Here is a 17,824-nt window from a genome sequence, read left to right as displayed (position 1 = left end):
TTCTATAGCGCCTTTCACGACCACCTGACATCTCAAAGTGCTTTACAGCCAATGAAGTACTTTTTATGAAGTGTAGTCATTGTTGTAATGTGAGAAATGTGACAGCCAATTTGCGCTCAGCAAACTCCCACAAACAGTAATGTAATAAATGACCAGATAATCTTTTTTTACTGTGTTGGTTGAAGGACACCTCCCCTGCTTTTATTCGAAATAGTGCCATGGGATCTTTTACATATCCACCTGAGAAGGCAGACATCAGGGTTTAACATCTCACCTGCAAGACGGCCCTCCGACAGTGCAGCACTCCCTCAGCACTGCACTGGAGTGTCAGCCTAGATTTTTGTGCTCAAGTCTCTGGAGTGGGACTTGAACCCACAACCTTCTGACTCAGAAGCGAGAGTGCTGCCCACTGAGCCACAGCTGACACACAAGTTCAAGAAAAGGTGCTGCTCCTTATTTCAAGCCAGTGTATCTCCTTACTCATTGTTGGGAACACCACAGGAGATCCACTAGTGTAGTACTGGTATAGTTTATAAATGAAATTTTGGGAATTCACCGTATCTTTTTTTTTTTAAGTTGAGAAAGCAAGGTGAAGGGATATCACTTATATTGCAGGTCACTGCTAAGGTTGAAGAGAGTAAAAGGGGTGACGAGGTAAATCAGGAAGTAATAAGCAACACCAACCTTGGATTTTCAGAGCCTGAAGACTCAGGAGGAAGGTAAGACTGCGGGAGGCAAGGAGCTCCACAGTATTGAGGTCTTGGAGCAGGGGGGCTGTACAGTGAATCTTAATGTCAACACAATGGCGATCTAGCTCGAAGATCAGCCATGGTCTTATTGAATGGCGGAGCAGGCTCGAGGGGCCGTGTGGTCGACTCCTGCTCCTGTTTCTTATGTTCTTATGTAGGGAGGTGGGAATGTGAGCAGGATAGAGTATCTGGAGTTTGGAGGGAACAAGAGAGAAAGGATCAAAGGAACCCTGACCAAAAAAGTATCGATAAAATAGAGAAAAAAAAGAGTGCTCCAGAGCGAGTGAGAGAGAGGTTGGACTGTGACTGTGGTTTTAGGATGGAGATGTGATCCAGATTATTCTGCAGACCACTGAGAAAACAATGCAGCCATGCAGATCTCCAAGATGATCTGGAACACTTGTTTGAAATGGTTCGAAACCACTGATATTATGAAAATGTCAGCTTACTTCACGGAACGGTAGAGTCTGTTGTATCAAGTTGTACCGAACCTTGGTTAGACCACACTTGGAGTACTGCGTACAATTCTGGTCACCACATTATAACAAGGATATAGAGGCACTGGAGAGGATGCAAAAAAGATTTACAAGGACGATACCAGAAATACAAGGCTATACCTATCAGGAAAGGATGAACAGGCTGGGGTTTTTTTTTCTCTTGAAAAGAGAAGGCTGAGGGGTGACCGAATTGAAGTCTTTAAAATGATGACAGGTGTTGATCGAGTAGACACAGAGAGAGAGAGAATGTTTCCACTTGCGATGAAGAGAAAAACTAGAGGCCATCAATATAAAGACGGTCTCCAAGAAATCAGATATGGAATTCAGGAGAAACTTCTTTACCCAGAGAGTGGTGAGAATGTGGAACTCGCTACCACAGGGAGTGGTTGAGGCGAATAGTAGAGATGCATTTAAGGGGAGGCTAGATTTATACCTCGGGGCAATTGGAGATCTATTCCTATTAAGGAAAAAAACAAAGAGCTTGATCTTGCCCTGCTGTATATTTTTTATTGCTGAAAAATCCAGGCGAAGGGACAGCACCAAGGCTGAGAACGGAGGAGATAACTCAAGTAATAGTGGTTAGGGTTAGGTAAAAAGAACATATTTGGATTTTAAAAACCTTTACATTGTACAGGAAGGGAAGGCTGAAAGAAGTAACAACTTGCAGTTTTGAAGTCTTGGAAAACAATGAGTTAAGATACATGTACACCGATAGTGTAGTGTCAGCACAGGGCGAGCAGTAATCTTATGCCGATAGCACACTAGAATACAAAAAAGGAGACTTTTATGCCTCTAACAGGCCCCTCCCTATCTCTGTAACCTCCTCCAGCCCTACCACCCTCCGAGATCTCTGTACTCCTCCAATTCTGGCCTCTTGCGCATCCCCGATTTTCATCGCTCCACCCTCAGCTGTCTAGGCCCTCAGCTCTGGAATTCCCTCCCTGAACCTCTCCGCCTTCTCTTCTGTTTTAAGACTCTCCTTAAAAAAAAAAAGTACCTGTTTGGCCAAGCTTTTGGTCACCTGTCCTAATATCTCCTTATGTTACTCGGTGTCGAATTCTGTTTGAAAATCGCTCCTGAAGCGCCTTGGGATGTTTTACTACAGCCTGTGCTGGCCCTTTGACAGAGCCGTCGTGCTCAGTCCCACCACCCCCCCCCCCCCGCTGTATGTCCGTATCCCTGCAGACGTTACACCGAGGCCCCGTCTGCCCTCTCAGGTGGACGTAAAAGATCCCACGGCCACTATGAGGAGCAGGGGCGTTCTCCCCGTTGTCCTGGGGCCAATATTTATCCCTCAACCAACATCACTAAAACAGATGATCTGGTCATTATCACATTACTGTTTGTGGGAGCTTGCTGTGCGCAAATTGGCTGCCACGTTTCCCACATTGCAACAGTGACTACACTTCAAAAAGTACTTCATTGGCTGTAAAGCCCTTCAAGACATCCGTTGGTCATGAAAGGCGCTATAGAAATGCAAGTCTTTCTTTCCCTAAACCTTTCCGCCTCTCTACCTCTCTCTCCTCCTTTAAGACGCTCCTTAAAACCTACTTCTTTGACCAAGCTTTTGGTCACCTGCCCTAATATCTCCTTTTGTGGCTCGGTGTCAAATTTTGTTTGATAATTGCTCCTGTGCAGCGCCTTGGGACATTTTACTACGTTAAAGGCGCTAAATAAATACAAGTTGTTGTCATCCCCTTTTTACATTTAAGTAACTGACTCAAAAGTAAATCAGGGGGACAGCGATCTATATACAAGAGGCCGCCCTCTCGAACAGGGAGGGAGGGAAGCAGCTAAGCGGCATAAAAGCACGTTAGAACTGGATCTTTCCACAAACAGGTTCCCAGTTTGAAATTATCTGTCCTCAATCTATAATCTTCTCAGAACCAGTTGGGGCGGGACAGGTACGAAACCTGAATCACCTCAAACCACTTGCACCCAGAGGCAGTATAAACATGGTATGAAAGGCGAGAACATGGCTTCAAACAAAAGGCAGCATGTTTTTTTGTTAAATGTCGTCAGTGCTGACTCACAATTAGAAATGGCAGCAGGTACATATCACTTTGATTTATTTTAGATTCATTTTGCCTCCTTTGTTGCATTGTGCCATTCTAAATGGCCATTCAGCGGCATTGTAAAGACGCTTTCAGGTTTACTTGGCATGTATACCCTTGGCTAAATGTTTTTAGATAAACAAGACATTCACAATTGGGTCAAAAACTGCCTTGATCAATGAAGGGTTAAGGCTATTGTGTTAAAGACAAATAAACTACCTTCACCTTAGATAAAAGCCCCATTACTGTGCACCATTCCATCACAAACTCGTATTTCCGGCTTCAGAGAGCGAGCAAAGTTTCAGGTTACTTTAGGTACTGAACACAACAGAATAAAAAGGTCGTGACTGGTCTTTGATCAGCTACTGCAGCACTGGGGAAACATTCTTATTCATTTCTGATTTATTTTACAGAGCCTTTTGATTTTGAAAATGCCTCTAAATTTATTGTTTTGATCCCTGCTGGTGAGACTACCCCCCCCCCCCCACACACACACACACAGAAATTTGATCACGGGTGGCAGTAAACTAATGGATAAAATTGCAGCACTACTGGTACAGAGAGAAGGGCAGCTGGAGGCTATTTTTAGAAAGACTTTCATTTATATAGCACCTTTCACGACCACTGGACGTCCCAAAGGGCTTCAAGTACTTTTTTTTAAGCCTTTTGAAGAGTTTCCTATATTACTGTTGTAATGTAGGAAACGCGGCAGCTAATTCACGCACAGCAAGCTCCCACAAACAGCAATGTGATGATGACCAGATAATCTGTTTTTTAGTGATGTCGATTGAGGGATAAATATTGGCCAGGACACCAGGGAGAACTCCCCTGCTCTTAGAACATAAGAATTAGGAGCAGGAGTCGGCCATTCGGCCCCTCGAGCCTGCTCCGCCATTCAATAAGATCACGGCTGATCTGCGACCTCAACTCCACTTTCCCGCCCGATCCCCATAACCCTGGATTCCCCTAGAGTCCAAAAATCTATCGATCTCAGCCTTGAATATACTCAACGATTCAGCAGCCACAGCCCTTTGGGGTAGAGAATTCTAAAGATTCACAACTCTCCAAGTGAAGAAATTCCTCCTCATCTCAGGCTTAAATAGCCGGCCCCTTATCTTGAGACTATGCTCCCTAGCCAGGGGGAAACAACCTCTCAGCGTCTACCCTGTCAATCCCCATCAGAATCTTATATTTTTCAATGAGATCACCTCTCATTCTTCTAAACTCCAGAGGGTACAGGCCCACTCTACTCAATCTCTCCTCATAGGACAACCCTCTCATCCCAGGGATCAATCTAGTGAACATTCGTTGCACCGCCTCTAAAGCATGAATGTCCTTTTTCAGATAAGGAGACCAAAACTGTGCACAGTACGCCAGGTGTGGTCTCATCAAAACCCTGACCAAACGCAGATTGGGTGACCGCTTTGCGGAACACCTCCGTTCAGTCCGTAAGGGTGACCCCGAGCTTCCGGTCGCCTGTCATTTTAATTCAACGCTCCATTCCCACTCGGACCTCACCGTCCTTGGCCTCTTGTATTGTTCCACGGAAGCTCAACGTAAACTCGAGGAACAGCACCTCATCTTCCGATTAGGCACTCTGCAGCCTTCCGGACTCAATATCGAGTTCAACAATTTCAGATCATAACCTCGGCCCCTATTTCATTTTTTCTTGTAATTTTTCCACTCCTTTTCCACCCCCCCCTTTCCTTTTGTTTCGCTCTCACACCTGGCAGCTATCCCTTGCTCTGCCAGTACACTTTACACCCAATCTCAGCCTATTACCATCTCGTCTAGTTTCTAACACCTTTTATTGTCTCTTTTTTACTGCTTTTGTTTCTTTTATTCTTTTGTCCGATTGCAGCCCTGCCTCCGATCTATCTTTTCTTTCCAGTTTTGAAGAAGGGGTCGACCCGAAACGTCAACTCAAATTTCTGTCCATGGATGTTGCCTGACCTGCTGAGTTTTTCCAGCATTTTCTGTTGTTATTGCTAACTTTGTGTGCTTCCTGTACGAGGACACCTAACTCTCTGAACACCAACATTTATTAATTTCTCTCCATTTAAAACATTATTTTTTTCTATTCTTCCTACCAAAATGAATAACCTCACATTTCATCACATTAATCTCCATCTGCTACCTTATTGCCCTCTCACTTAACCTGTCCATATCCCTTTACAGGCTCTGTGTTCTCCTCACCTTGCTTTGGTATCATCAGCAAACTTTGGATACACTGCACTCTGTCCCTTCATCTAAGTCATTAATATAGATTGTAAATAGCCGAGGCCCAAGCACTGAACCTTGCTGCACTCCACTAGTTACAGCCTGCCAACCGGAAAATGACCCATTTATCCCTACTCTCTGTTTTCTGTCCATTAACCAATCCTCTATCCATGCTAATATATTACCCCCAACCCCGTGAGCCCTTATCTTGTGTAGCAACCTTTTTTTGTGGAACTCCGTGGTTCTGACGAAAGGTCATTGAACTGAAACGTTAGCTCTGTTTCTCTCTCCTCGATGCTGCCTGACCTGCTGAGTGTTTCCAACATTTTCTGTTGTTTCAGATTTCCAGCGTCTGCAGTATTCTGCTGTTGACTGAAGGGGAGTTCAGCACTGCGTTGGAGAGGGAAAGAGCCCAGAAACAGATACTGTTTTAAAAACAACTTTCAAACTTTCCTCCCAATCTATGTACTTTACTTTTAAAAGCAAAGCTACTCAATATGTATCAATCAGTAATGATTGTTCAAAGGGTCTTCTTATAGCACCTTGGTGTATGGGACCTTCAGTCCCATTCACAATGACAGAGTGCAAAGATCACAGAACCACGACCATTGTAAGAAATGTATTCAAATATTAATGGTTCACAAATGTGCTGTCCATGTACCAACTGTACAAACAGATGAAGATTAGGATTTTTTTTAAACTAATGAATTGCAAATTTGGATGTAAAACATTAAAGTTATTGATAAGCCTGTGGAATGGTAGGACATCACTTTTCTTGCAATGTACTTTGTGGGGGGGAGAGTTTTTCCACCTGTAACTTCAAGTGCCAGATGTCCTTTTTGCTGGATGTGATGGAGGGGAAGGAATGCGCTGTGGAAAGAAGATGATTCGCCCAGATGGAGAGACAAAAAAAAAACCAAAGGGAAGGATCCCTTCTTAAGCTCTTTCCATTAACATTAGAAGTTCAGTCGTTGAGTATATTCAAGACAGAGCGCGATAGATTTTTGGATACGAAGGGAATTAAGGTCTATGGGGATAGTGCAGGAAGGTGGAGTTGAGGTAGAAGATCAGCCATGATCTTATTGAATGGTGGAACAGGCTCGAAGGGCCGAATGGCCGATTCCTGCTTCTATTTCTTATGTCCTTAAGCTTCCTTGGCTGGCTAATCATGTGTGGTGCAGGCAAGTCTAAAGAGCAGTTCTAAAGAGAATCAAAGCATCTTTGCTTTATTACATTATTGATTTGAATTCCTTTGGTTCAAGCCCCACTCCAGAGCTTAAAACATACATTAAACGTGACACTTCAATGCAGTGCTGACTGAGGGAGTGATGCATTGTTGGAGCTGCCGTATTTCAGACGAGATGTTAAACTGAGGCCTTGTCTGTCTGTCTGTTGAGATGGATGTGGAAATATCCAATGGCCCTTTTTCTAAAGAAGATCAGGGAGTTCTCCTGGTGAACTGGCTAACATCCATTCCCCAACCAACACCATCAAAACAGATTAATGACTAAAGATATAGAGATTAAAATGAAACAGAAAAAGGCTTATGATAAATGTAAGGATCATAATACAGTAGAGAACCAAGCTCAACACAGAAAGTACAGAGGAGATCTAAGAAAGACTTGCATTTATATAGCGCCTTTCACGACCACCAGGCGTCCCAAAGCGCTTTACAGCCAATGAAGTACTTTTTGAAGTGGAGTCACTGTTGTAATGTAGGAAACGCTGTAGCCAATTTTCGCACAGCAAGCTCCCACAAACAGCAGTGTGATAATGACCAGATAATCAGTTTTTTTAGTGATGTTGATTGAGGGATAAATATTGGCCCCAGGACACCGGGGAGAATGCCCCTGCTCTTCTTCAAAATAGTGCCATGGGATCTTTTACATCCACCCGAGAGAGCAGACGGGTCCTCGGTTTAACATCTCATCCGGAAGACGGCACCTCCGACAGTGCAGCACTCCCTCAGCACTGCACTGGAGCAGCAGCCTAGATTTTTGTGCTCAAGTCCCTGGAGTGGGGCTCTGAACCCACAGACCTTCTGACTCCGAGGCGAGAGTGCTGCCCACTGAGCCACAGCTAACACTAAGAAAGGGAATAAGAGAGGCAAAAAGAGAGTTTGAGAATAGATTAGAGGCCGACATAAAAGCGAAACCAAAAACGTCTTTTATAAAATATGTAAATAGTAAAAGGATAGTCAAAAGGAGAGTGGAGGCAATTAGGGACCAAAACAATCTTCTTGTGGAGGCAGTGGGTATGGTTGAAGTGCTAAATGAGGACTTTGCAATGGTTTTCATTAGAGAAGAGGATGCTGCCCATGTAGCAGTAAAGGAGGAGAGAGTAGTGATATTGGATAGGATAAAAATTGATACAGAGGAGGTACTTAAAAGGCTGGCAGTCCTCAAAGTAGAAATGTCATGCGGTCCGGATGGGATGCATCCTAGGTTACTGAGCGAAGCAAGGGTGGAAATTGCGGCGGGTCTGGTCAGAATCTTTCAGTCCTTCTTAGATATGAGGGCGGTGCCAGAGGACTGGAGCATTCCAAATTTTACACCCCTGTTGTACTTGGAAAAAAATTACAGGGCTTATGAAGAAAGAGCGGGAGAGTGAGGCTAATTGGATTGCTCTACCACGGAGCAGGCACATGGACGATGGGCCAAATGGCCTCCTTCTGGGCTGTATCATTCTATGAATTGTTTAAATTGCCACGCTCTTCATTTTTGTAATTTCAGATGCTCCAAGCTTTCTCCTCAAGCACTGTCTGTCTGTGTTCGAGCACGGTGAAATCGCAGACAATCTCTGTAATTAAAGAAGGTAGCTTCTTAACATCCACCACTCTTTTAACACATCTTCAGAGGATCGTGAAACGCACCAGTTGAAAGGATGAAGCACACCGAGGTGTTGGTTTTTATTGAAAGCTATTCGTGAGAAGCGGCGAGATCTGTCGTCCTTTGATTGTTTGCTCTGTGGCAAAAAAATCCTCTAAATGGGGGTTTATCTGCGGTTGTCCGAGCCTCAGTTAGCCAGTCCGCAGCCAGCAAAGGTCTGGGCTAGTTTGACTCCCTGGTAATGTTTTGCCAAGTTCAGAAGTGAGCAACGGTTTTCAACAACAACAGCTGGCATTTATATAGCGCCTTTAACATCCCAGGGCGCTTCACAGGAGCGATTATCCCAACAACCTGACACCGAGGCTGACACGGAGAGATTCGGGTAGGTGACCGGTCCGCATGCGCCCTCACTTCTGGAAAAAATCAGGTGGAGGAACCCTGGCCGATTTTCCTCCTCTTCAAAACCCTAGGCTGGCTGAGGTTACCTGTACACCTTCAGATTAGGAACCTTCCCAAAATTTTAAAAAAAATGTATGTGCCAGCCACCATCTTTGCCCCAGAGATGATGAAAGTTGCCCCACCTCATTAGTTTCCATCGGAAGTGCCATGGGATCTTTTATGTCCGCCTGAGAGAGCAGACGGGGCCTCGGTTTAATGTCTCATCTGAATATATTGGGGGAAAAAATTCAGTATCGCCCCATTTGGGGCGCCATTATCGGCTGTGCGCAAAGTTTAGCGCCTGGCGCTAATTATCGCCTCCGACAGCAAACTTGGCTTGTATCGCCCCTGAAGGTGATTGGAGCGCTAAATCAGGCGCTTCACACCGGTCTTAAGGCGCAACGGCCGAGGAGCGAGGCGCTACCTCAGAGCGCTGGCGAAGCAAGGAAGGGCAAATCAAAATGACCCTGCAAAGTGCTGCTCAGTACCCAAAACTCCTTCACACAGCGTTGAATCTCTCCAGAAGCCTCTCTCTCTCTCTCTCTCTCTCTCAGAATGCGTGGTGCAAAAATGTCACCAACAAAAAAAGGCAGGAAGCGGTCGCCTTTAAATAGCGCTCCCCCAGTCCCTTCCCGACTGCGAAACGCTCCCCTCAACCTGTCGTTGCTAGCGGCAGGCGGTAAGGCAGGGGGTGCCACTCAATATCCGGTCCGGGGCGCTACCGGGGCGTTGCGCACTCAATTGACGTCACGATCTGCCGGCGCAGGAGATCGTGGCGGTAGTGTTTAGCGCCGCCGCAAAATGTCTAGTTAATTTCGCGAGCGGCACAAACATCGCCGCGCCCGGGCGCTAGTTGCTTTGCGCCCCATTAGCGCCCTCTTAAGGTGCTAACGGGAGGCGCAAACAACTGAATTTTTCCCCCCCATTATCTCTTTTACAAGAACTCATATAGAGTTGGCAGAAAATATCCAATATGTAAATCCTAAATCAAGGTTACCTTTCGTTGCTTGAAAACTGTATTTACTTATGTGAAGCTCCAGGTGTAGGGAGGTTAATCTTTTATAAACGTATATTTGATCAGTGAACACATTTCATCCTTGCAGAATTTAACCCGGTGCAGCAGGTGATCAGGAAGGCCAATGGAATCTTGGCTTTTATTGCAAGGGGGATGGAGTATAAAAACAGGGAAGTCTTGCTGCAGTTATACAGGGTATTGGTGAGGCCACACCTGGAATACTGCGTGCAGTTTTGGTTTCCATATTTAAGAAAAGATATACTTGCTCTCGAGGCGGTTCAGAGAAGGTTCACTCGGTTGATTCCGGAGATGACGTATGAGGAAAGGTTGAGTAGGTTGGGCCTCTACTCATTGGAGTTCAGAAGAATGAGAGGCGATCTTATCGAAACATATAAGATTGTGAGGGGGCTTGATCGGGTGGATGCGGTGAGGATGTTTCCACTGATGGGTGAGACTAGAACTAGGGGGCATAATCTTAGAATAAGGGGCTGCCCTTTCAAAACTGAGATGAGAAGAAACTTCTTCACTCGGAGGGTAGTAAATCTATGGAATTTGCTACCTCAGAGAGCTGTGGAAGCTGCGACATTAAATAAATTTAAAACGGAGATAGACAGTTTCTTAGCAGATAAGGGAATTAGGGGTTACGGGGAGAGGGCAGGGAAGTGGACGCGAGTCTAGGTTCGGAACAGCCATGATCCTATTGAATGGCGGAGTAGGCCCGAGGGGCCGTAAGGCCTACTACTGCTCCTACTTCTTATGTTCTTATGTCTTCCAACCGGAGAGAAGTCGTCCTCTGGCCACCACATGTCGGTGGCACCAGAAACACAGCAGGAAAGATGTTCTGCCTTCGCTATTTCTGCCACGGTTGCAAGAGCGTACGAAAGGGCTATCTTGGCGATTTTCCTGGAACTCTTACCGCTATGTTTATGAACTCACTGACAAATAGCGACCAGAGGAAATCTTCACCCCTCAGGAGATGCGTTAAAAATGTGTTTTTTAATTGCTGCACTTCAAGTCGGTTCACTTTTAGGAAAAAAAGAGTTTGAGGGAGAAGGGCGAATGGTGAATCATATAAAGCTATACTCCGGATTTTATCACCACACAGCTGGAATTCTCCGGCGCTCTCTTTGCTGGGCTCAGGTTTCTAGCGTTCGTGAACAAGCGATCCAGAATGTCACTGTCGATGTCCTCACCCCCATAAAGCCCACATTCGCAACTCTCCAAGCTACACTGGCTTGCCGTGCCCCACAGAATTCTCATCCTCCCCTTTAAATTTCTCTGCTCGTCTCTTGCTCTGTGATCTCCTCCAGCCCTAGACCTCTGTACACACCTTTCGCCGCTCCAGCACCAGTCTACTTCTCCATTCCTACTATCAAGGGGCTGCTCCTTCAGCCACCTTGCCCCTGCCTTCGGGATCGCTCTCCCTCATTATCTTTTCGCTTGCCACTTCCCTCTTCCCTGCCCACCCCCTTCAGACCTTCCTCTTTAATGTGCTTTTGCCTGCACTGACCCTCTTCTTCCCTCCCCCCACCCTTCCCTGTCTCCGCTGTCAGCCGTGGCTCAGTGGGCAGCACCCTCGCCTCTGAGTCGGAAGGTTGTGGGTTCAAGTCCCACTCCAGAGACTTGAGCACAAAAATCTAGGCTGACACTCCCAGTGCAGTGCTGAGGGAGTGCTGCACTGTCAGAGGTGCTGTCTTTCCGATAAGTCGTTAAACCGAGGCCCCGTCTGCTCTCTCAGGTGGATGTGAAAGATCCCATGGCCACTATTTTGAAGAAGAGCACGGGAGTTATCCCCGGTGTCCTGGGGCCAATATTTATCCCTCAATCAACATCACTAAAACAAATTATCTGGTCATCATCACATTGCTGTTTGTGGGAGCTTGTTGAGCACAAATTGGCTGCCACGTTTCCTACATTACAACAGTGACCACACTTCAAAAAAGTCCAGAACCAGGGGTCACAGTCTAAGGATAAGGGGTAAGCCATTTAGGACAGAGATGAGGAAGAATTTCTTCACCCAGAGAGTGGTGAACCTGTGGAATTCTCTACCACAGAAGGCAGTAGAGGCCAATTCATTAAATATATTCAAGAAGGAGTTGGATATATTTCTTAAGGCTAAAGGGATCAAGGGGTATGGGGAGAAGGCAGGGACAGGGTACTGAATTTGGATGATCAGCCATGATCGCATTGAATGGCGGAGCAGGCTCGAGGGGCCGAATGGCCTACTCCTGCTCCTATCTTCTATGTTTCTATGTTAAAGCGCTTTGGGACGTCCGGAGGTGGGGAAAGGTGCTATATAAATGCAAGTCTTTCTTTCTTTCCGCTCACTATTCACCACTGTGTAAAACACTCCGAGACATTTCTATGTACAAAATGAACGCTATGGAAATGCAAGTTATCGGTAATGATAAAAATCGGGATCATTTTATTGACATTATTCATGTAAATGCACGTAAAGATCCCTTTTAACTGCAAGCTCTCTTTAGATCAATCCCTTACAAACACACATGATTCTATTTTCTGAACAGGCATTGCATCGTAATAATGCATTAGGTTAAACTGCAATTCTAATTACTGCTTCGAAGAGTGGGTGGGCTGCATTCCTGGAATTCTTCTGTCTGTTCATTATTTGTGAACAAGGATGCCTTCTTTCACAGATAGGGTTTAATATTTTGCCATTTAAACTACTTTGTGCTTTTGTAAATGAAAAATAAAAAAGGACTTATCTGACTATGCGGATAACTAATTAGATTAGTTGGGAAACACCTTATTGATAGTCAAATAATAGAGCACGGGGAAGAGTAGTTTGCAAAGCACAATATAAAAAAATGCTCGGATGTAGCAGACAGACCGTTGTGCCAAACAGAATTAAAATGTCAATGCAAGGCTTTGAAAACAGACTGTTGAAATGTGTGAAGAGACGAGGATTCTCATTTCATAAACCTAGCTATAAACATACGTCTGTATCTCCTAAACCTAAATTAGTTAATCTCTCCCGCCTTCCACCCTATCACAGGCCTTCCCTTTTGTTCTTTCCTCCCCTCTGCACTTGTTTACAATCTGTTACATCTCTAACTTTTTCCAGTTCTGCCGAAAGGTCATCGACCTGAAACGTTAACTCCGTTTCTCTCTCTCCACGGGTGCTGCCTGACCTGCTGAGCATTTCCAGCATTTTCTGGGGTTTTTTCCCCCAGATTTCCAGTATTTTTGCTTTTGTAGAAGGTGAGGCTGTTTGTCCTAACTTAAACCTTTCTATACTTCTCTCAGGATGCATTCACACTCCACAAGTTTAGTTTAGTTTTTTTTTAATATTCATGGAATGTGGGCGTCGCTGGCGAGGTCAGCATTTATTGCCCATCCCTAATTGCCCTCATAAAGGTGGTGTTGAACCGCCTTCTTGAACCGCTGCAGTTTTTTTGTACGGACAACTGAGTGTCTTGCTGGGCCATTTCAGAAGCAGTTAAGAGTCAACCACATTGCTGTGGGTCTGGAGTCACATATAGGCCAGACCGGGTAAGGACGGCAGATTTCCTTCCCTAAAAGGACATTAGTGAACCAGATGGGTTTTTACAACAATCTGATAGTTTCATGGTCACTGACACTGGCTTTTCATTCCAGATTTATTTAATTAACTGAATTTAAATTCCCCAGCTGCCGTGGTGGGTATTGAACTCGTGTCTCTGGATCATTAGTCCAGGCCTCTGGATTGACTAGTCCAGTGACATAACCACTACGCTGTCGTACCCAAATAAAATTTCTTAAATGAAAGTAGATCTGAGATCAAAGGTCTGTTTGTTCAAGTACATGTAATAGTGGCACTCAGCTGTTGGACGCTTGGAGGGCACACAGTTGTCACTCAGGATTAGTGCATTTATCAATCATTTCCTTAAGGATAATACACATCAGTCGAGCCAGATTTTTTAAAATTAACTGAATTTCCCAGCTGCCCTGGTGGTGATGTTGAAGTCATGGTCCCTGGGTCATCAGTCCTGGCCCACTAGTCCAGTCACAAAACCACTGTGCTATCGGGGCAAACTCAAAACCAACACTGAACTCGGGAGAGCAAATGAAGTGGCCAGACCCGAACAGACTCCAAGGGGAAGCAGAGTGAGACTACCTCCTACAGGGAGTCTCAATCAGCCTAGTGCTGGCGTCAGGTTTATGCTGATGCCAGGTTTACGCTGCATGCACACGGTCACTGCTGGGTCGGTGTGAAGTCAAAACCCTTTGCTACGACAATTCGGTTGTAGTGTGAATGCAGCCTTAAATCTCAGCCAAACCTAGTATGACATGGTATTTACAGCACAGAAACATGCCATTTGGCCCCAACAGGTCTATGCTGCACACCAACCTCCTCCCGCCTTACTTAAAGCAAGGCTTTGGTATGGTAGCACAGTGGTTATGTTACTGGACTACCCAGACTCCTGGAGTTGATGATCTGGAGACACGAACGCGAATTCAAATCCCACCACGGCAACTGTGGAATTTAAATTCAATTAATTAATAAATCTGGAATTAAAAAAGTTACTGTCAGTAATGGTGACCATGAAACTATCAGATTGTTGTAAAAACCCATCTGGTTCACTAATGTCCTTTAGGGAAGGAAATCTGCTGCCCTTACCCGGTCTGGCCTATATGTAACTCCAGACCCACAGCAATGTGGTTGACTCTTAACTGCCCTCTGCTACGCAGTTGCATTGAAGAAGGCGGCTCACCACCAACCTTCGCAAGGGCAATTAGGGATGGGCAATAAATGCTGGCCTTGCCAGTGACGCCCACATCTCATGAATGAATTTTTAAAAACTTTGTGTCTCCCTAAACCAAATGACATAACACAAGCCTGACGTCTACACCTAATGGTAAAGACAACATCCGACAGAGAAGTCAACTGAGTGCAAATGTAAGAAGTGATTGTGATGTCAGCATAGTTTGCACCTTTTCTCATCGAAGGCAGTGACTCAGGCTGAGGTTTTGTTCTGGCTGGCAGCCCTCCTCCACCTCACCCTAAGTAAACATTGCTGATGACTGAAGCCAAGTCAGTGAATGCTGCAAGACTATTGCCTCACAGGGCGGGGGGAAACGTCAGCGTCAAGCCTGTTCCTGCCCTCATTCCATGTCCAGAGGTTTGCGCCCTCCAGCAAGGATTTCTATCGAGTGATCAGGTGCAGGAATCTTAGCTGTTTTTTTTACCTCCGCGCCTAGCCCAGGAATTCAGTGGCCCGTCACCACCCCAGCTGATATTAGATAACTCAGCACAGACTGGGGATGGAGTTCGGCACGACATCCTGAGAACTTAACCATCAGGGGAGCTTGTTAATATTGTGTCCCTCACCAATGAGCCATAGTTCCCACATTACAACAGTGACTACACTCCAAAGTACTTCATTGGCTGTAAAGCGCTTTGAGACATCCGGTGGTCGTGAAAGGCGCTATAGAAATACAAGTCTGTCTTTCTTTCTAGTTTCATTATTGAAGTCTAATTCCAGAATTGTGGATGGGTGAGTTTGGAATGAATCATTTACTGTGTGATATGGTACACTATTAGCACATACTTACAAGACATGTTAACAGAACACACCTTAAAAAAAGGTACACCAACAAATCAGGCCAAGCAGGCAAACTGACGTGATGCATCAACATGAGCCACCAATGTGATTCACCATTTATATGATACAACAATAAGGTGCGACAAGTCACACCAACAGATAACCGGGCCAACAAAATGCATCGACATAGGAATAACAAAGCAAACTAACATGGCACACTGGCATATACGCCACACTAACCCACAACAGTAAACACAACAGCATGGGCGCCAGCATGGTATGCCAGCGCAGTACGCCAACGCGGTACGCCAACACGGTATGCCAGTACGGTACGCCAGTACGGTACACCAGTATGATGCACCAACACGGTACGCCAGCACGGTACGCCAACACAGTACGCCAGTATGGTACGCCAACACGGTACGCCAGTATGGTGCACCAACACGGTACGCCAGCACGGTACGCCAGCACGGTACGCCAGTATGGTACGCCAACACGGTACGCCAGTATGGTGCACCAACGCGGTACGCCAACACGGTATGCCAGTACGGTACGCCAGTACGGTACACCAGTATGATGCACCAACACGGTACGCCAGCACGGTACGCCAGTACCGTGCACCAGCATGCTACGTCAGCACGGTACGCCAACACAGTACGCCAGTATGGTACGCCAACACGGTACGCCAGTATGGTGCACCAACACGGTACGCCAGCACGGTACGCCAGCACGGTACGCCAGTATGGTACGCCAACACGGTACGCCAGTATGGTGCACCAACGCGGTACGCCAACACGGTATGCCAGTACGGTACGCCAGTATGGTACGCCAACACGGTACGCCAGTATGGTGCACCAACGCGGTACGCCAACACGGTACGCCAACACGGTACGCCAGTATGGTACGCCAACACGGTACGCCAGTATGGTGCACCAACACGGTACGCCAGCACAGTACGCCAGCACGGTACGCCAGTATGGTATGCCAGCACGGTACGCCAGTATGGTGCACCAACACGGTACACCAGCAGAATACGCCAACACAAGTACATGCACTAACACGGTACTCTTGCAGGTTGAACCCAACCTCGGGCCTGCTCTACTTCACCAGCTCCCCATATCCCAGCAAGGACTGCGAGACACATTTTCTGGCCTGAATTGCTTGCTTTAAAGTTTTCTTCTGATTTTTTTTCTCTTTAAAAACTCAAATTAATTCTTCATCATAAGGAATTTCACAATCGGTATTAAAAGGTTTATAAATTGATCTGCTTTTACTGGCAGTAGCTATAACAATCTGTGCTGAACAGGGAGCAATGCGTAAAGCATTATACTGATCCCCGAAACTGCTGCGTATGGGAGAGAGAGAGAGAGAGAGAGAGAGTTTTAAAATCCTCAAGAACTCTCCACACTCTGGCCCTGTGTGGCATTGTTGATCTCGCAATGTGCGATTGATTGGAAGGAGGTAGACCAAGGCTGAGATGATGAAATTTGTTTTTAAAATAAAGCAATTGCCCGCACTCACAACACCAAGACATCAGAAACATGCAAAATAACATCAGCCAGAAATTGTTTCTCAGTTGCAAAACGAAATCAGAAAAGAAACAAGACCGCCACCAACGCACACCTCCAGTGATTTACCTGGACGAGTGAAATCGCTCTGGTAGATTCCCACCAGCAGAGAGGAATAAATGGGGATCCTGTATCTCGACCAGTGGCTGAAGTGTCCTTTTTTTATGTTGCGGGGGGAGCTCTCCTGGTCTCTCTGTCTCTGAGCTCAACCTTGGCGCTGGTCTGCAAGCTCCCTCCTGGTGCTGTGGATCCCGAGCCTCTGCCAGCCAGTTACTGATTAATTCTTTCGATTTAAAGAGCTCGCATTTCTAGGCAACTGCTCGTGCGCAGCCACGCCTGGTCTCCCTCCCTTGTCAATAGACCCAAGGCGTTGTAACCAGCCTTTAAAGTGGGAGGGCGAGAGAGAGATTAAAAAAAAAGCACCACCAAATCTTTTCAAGTTAGCATTTTGCCGCTCTCGACCGGTGTGTTTTTATTGTGTGTGTGTGTGCAGCGACTATTTCCTTTAAATGCACTCGGGGAATGTGGATGCAACTTTTAAATTTAAGACATGATGAATTGGACACGACATCATTTGTTGGACACTTGCCTGCAGGAGCGGTGGCACTGGGTGGGCAGAAGGATGTGGAGAATGCAGCCTGCAGTTTGCATTCTCGCCCCCTTTCCCAGTGCAGCCTCCTTCAACAGCTCTGTGAATTATTAATTATTAATATTTTCACCTTTTTCTTAATCAGTTTCTTATTCGAACATCGCCACCTAGTGTCAGCTGGGCTCCGGTGGTAGAACTCTGGACCCCGGATTGGGAGGGGATGGGTTCTAGTTTTTGGGGTACGTTTATATCGGAACTATTTAGGGTAGAAATTAATCTTCGGGGCTGGCGCAAAATGGGCGGTTTCACATCGCCGCCGT

General features: G+C 46.0%; 1 protein-coding gene across 1 annotated transcript in view; it reads right to left on the bottom strand.

The window, feature by feature from the left end:
- Nucleotides 1–17,482, bottom strand: part of LOC147105889 (proline and serine-rich protein 2-like) — a 71,009-nt gene extending 53,527 nt beyond the window's left edge. The window contains exon 1 of the mRNA XM_086010770.1: nucleotides 16,985–17,482. The gene's annotated coding sequence lies outside the window, so the exon portion shown is untranslated. The remainder of the gene's footprint in view (nucleotides 1–16,984) is intronic.
- Between the last annotated feature and the right edge of the window lie 342 nt (nucleotides 17,483–17,824).

The sequence above is a fragment of the Somniosus microcephalus genome, chromosome 17 (assembly GCF_052327205.1).
Source record: "Somniosus microcephalus isolate GS21.2 chromosome 17, FLI_Smic_1.0, whole genome shotgun sequence".
Lineage (NCBI taxonomy): Eukaryota > Metazoa > Chordata > Chondrichthyes > Squaliformes > Somniosidae > Somniosus > Somniosus microcephalus.
Note: the sequence above shows the minus strand (reverse complement) of the source record. Positions and strands in the feature narration are given on the sequence as shown.